A 3,769-nucleotide genomic window follows, 5' to 3' on the forward strand; every position below is an offset into this window, starting at 1 on the left:
AAATTACTTCTTTTATATTTCAAACATACTCTGTTGTGTTGACTGACCCTTTATATATAAACCAAGAACATGGGGAGTTCCAAGGGTGTCACGTAGGTCTTCAGTTCTGTTACTGAACTGTTAGGTAAAATTGCCTACATTTTTTATTTCAGAGCTCATGAAACTGTACAAGATCTATTTGCAATTTTGTGTGGATCAAATATATAAGCCCAGTGAGGAAAGTTTCTATTTAAGTCATAAGGAATTCTTTGAAAAATAATTATCAAAAATAACATATAGCATTTTGATACTATGAATAAAAAGGACAGCCCAACAATAAAAATATACTCTTCCATTCTACAGATTAACCTCAAAGGATAAAATATTGTTACTAACCTGAGAAAATAAATCTAATTCTTGCCGTGGACATAGCCTAAGTAGAATGCTGTATTTGATGGACTTGTCTCCTAGGGTTTGAGATTTTAACACTAAGAAAATATTCTTGCTTTCTTATATTTTCATGACAAAATAGCATTCTTATTAAAAGGGTTAGATAAGAAAAAAGGGAGAGAGAAGCAGGGAGAAGGGAGAAAAATCTCACCTAGAATGTCAGATTTCAGGAAGATGTCCTAATGACCCGAGTTTGTATATTTTTCTGGGGAGGTGTGACTTCCACAGTGTGGCTGCAGTTAGCTGTGGAATAATTACACAAATTGCACTGAGTCATTTTACTCAGGTAAATTTGTCCCTTAAAACTAGGAAGTGTTGCCAACTTAACCAGAAATGTGTGATTTTAAAGAGTTTTGAGAAAATAATTTTCTCTTCTTTAATTTGTACCATGGGATCCATGAACAAAGCCAACTCTTCTGTCCATGAGAAGAATGTTATCTCTGTGCATTCTGATTTTCTGGTTTTGATTTCTACATAATCATGAAATTCGGAACTTGTATTCCCTCAAAGCTTTTCCACTGAGATAGAATGATTTACTAGAAAGTTACTTACCATATAACACAGCTTCAAAGACCAAATGCCCTTTATTTGCTCCTTAGAATTTTTCATTACGGCAATATGAATTAATGCCAGTCGTAACACCAGGAGATATCAAACTGAATCTTCCACAGAAGTCAAGTTAACAGGAAGCTCACAGGGGGTGACAGAAACGGTGATATGCTCTTCAGTGGCTAATGGACTCTGCTCTCTGTTTATGGGGGGAAAAAAGGTAGCAGAATTGAACAAGCCCCCAGGGCATAAAACAAACTGCAAAAATAAATACAAGGAGAGTGATTCACAATTTAAAAATACATAATCAATAAGGATGGGTGAATATTGCAGCATTTTGAGATAGAACTGCATTTTCAACTATTTTTAAAATGTTTCCCATTTGGCAGAACCCCAAATGGGCTTTGCCAAGCACTTTTTCTTCTTAATTTTTAAGTGCGTATGTATTTCAAGGAAAATTTAATCCATATGTTCCTCTCTCATTTACACAATTTATCAAAATGTTGCTTTGAATGAGCCATTTAATGTCTAAGAAAACTGAAATACTTCTCCCCCCCATAGTAGTTTTTAGCTTTTTTTTCCTCGTGAATTAAATATGTGTTTGGTACTACATAGGAAGCTAATTGAAAAATATTCAATTCTGTTTTAATATTCAGAATCAAATAAAGTCCGATAAAATTAAAAATAACAGAAGATACATTCCCCTATACTACTATATTTTCAAGTTTCTAAAAGACTTCTTTCATTCACATGGTTCCTATAAATCAGAGAATGCTAGAAGGAAAAGATACCTCAGAAATGTTAAAGTTTTTTTCTCTCACTTTAAAAACTAGGAAACTGAGTCCCAGAGAAATGAAAGAATCTGCCAAAATCGCAAAACTAATTAGTGGCAGAGCCAAGACATATATCTTCCCATTACAGTGACTCCTTTGGTTTTTCTGATTTTAATTAGGATTTTATCTATATCTAAACACATAGGAGTATCAGTATAATACTAGATCATAAAAAGGCAGTGGAGCTCACTTCTGCATGGAATGTATCTGCCTGCTTCCAAAAGATCAACACTGGACAACAGATAGGCTGGACATGAGAAGTTCAACATCTGCTGCTGCCATTGGGGATTTCAATGGCTCAAGGTACCATGTGATCCTAATTGCATCTACCCATTACCATCTCCACAAGGGCAGGTGATAAATCCATAAAAGAAAATTTAAGTCCCAGTATACTCTCAACCCTTACCAGTAAGATGCTCCAGAAAAACAAGCTGATTAGGCTTTAAGTTTAAGGACATTTCTTCCTCCCCTCTTTGTCCCCCCTCCTCTTCTTCTTCTTCCACTAAAGGGGATCATTGTGTGCGACCCAAAAATCTGGTGATGGGCATTCCATGATGTCTGGGGGGGTTTCAGTGAAGACATGAGTCCATGGGATAGGACCGAGGTACACCTTTGGTTCGTCCTCTATTACCAGTGTTTTCAGGCAAGAAAAAAAAAAGGCACAGATGAGTAACAAACTGCTATTCCCAGGGAAAGAAAAGAAAAGAACAAAAGACCACTGGGGCTTCCATTGGTTATGTTAGCAGGCAGTCATAAACTGCAGACCACAAATCACAATCAAAAGAACTTTGTAAAATTCTGTAACCTTGTAACTTACCAGTGTTTATATTGTGTTACTCTCTGTTTTGTAGCAACAATTCCCAGCAAAATCTTATTTTTTTAAAAATATGATGGGAGGGGGCATATAATATGTTTATGTCTTTGGGGACAAAGGAGAGAATTGGAGGACCTTTTTCTGGAGGGAGAAACCAAAATCATACAATGCAGAGCATCTCAACCACTTACTAACTGTTTAACCTTGAGTCTGTTACTTAACAACCTCTCTCTGTCTCAGGTTCCTATGTATAAAATGGAAATAATAAGAGGACCTACTTCATAAAGATTAGTGAAATAATACATGTAAAGTACTTAGGACAGTGTTTGCATATAATAAGACTTCAGTAAAAAGAACTGGTTGCACTATCTTTTTTTTTTTTTTTTACACTAAAATAGGAAAATAGGCTGAATTCCCAGGACTCGTGGCGAACAGAAAAAGAAAATACAGGGAGATCATTTAGGACCGATAAAGAGCCCTGAGTCTTAGCAACTGTAAAGCTATTATAAGTTTACTGAACTGGGATTCTAAACCAACTACATACTCAAATGCCAAACAAAGACGCAACTAGTGCTACTGCAACGAGAGCCTGTATCATTAGTGCCTGTGGCGTTTGTGACCTGCAACCCTACCTTCTTCTAGCTTGATCTCCAGCTATTAAAAAAATAGTGTATTCAAAGACTGGACAGTCGTTTGTACCCAATGCAAAACACTCAGGAGTCTTCTTAGAATTCCTGGTTTTGGCAATGATGACCTTAGACATGATAGCGTTGGGGCGGGAGTGAGATGATTTCTGAGCTTTTTCCTTGGTGAAGTTTTCTCTCTTTTGATTGTAATTTGATTAGTTTTACCAGATGATACATGGATTGGAGAGCACTGTGGCTGGAGAAGTGGGAGGTCCTCGATGGCAGCCTTGGCCTTAGGTACCAATCTGAAGACAACTTTCTTTTTCTAGGGGGTTCTTGGTTATGTAAAGATGAGGTGAGATTTGATGGTCATAAATGTACCTACCACTCTAATATGTTGTAGACCTATAATAGTATACTTAGAAAACAGTACGATTAGTTTTCCTGGCCCTCATTCCTTTATCACAGAACAGATTTATATACCACCTTTCTTTGAAAGTCCCATGCATTTTATACAC

General features: G+C 36.5%; 1 long non-coding RNA gene across 1 annotated transcript; it reads right to left on the minus strand.

Annotated features, from left to right (window-relative positions):
* Positions 1–583: 583 nt before the first annotated feature.
* Positions 584–2,503, minus strand: LOC101688259. Its single transcript, XR_200820.2, has 3 exons — positions 2,218–2,503; positions 982–1,177; positions 584–672 (listed from the first exon to the last, which is right to left on the minus strand). It is a non-coding gene; the product is annotated as an uncharacterized LOC101688259 (long non-coding RNA).
* Between the last annotated feature and the right edge of the window lie 1,266 nt (positions 2,504–3,769).

This window comes from Mustela putorius, unplaced genomic scaffold, assembly GCF_011764305.1.
Source record: "Mustela putorius furo isolate JIRA1106 unplaced genomic scaffold, ASM1176430v1.1 tig00000275_pilon_pilon_pilon, whole genome shotgun sequence".
Taxonomy (NCBI): Eukaryota; Metazoa; Chordata; class Mammalia; order Carnivora; family Mustelidae; genus Mustela; species Mustela putorius.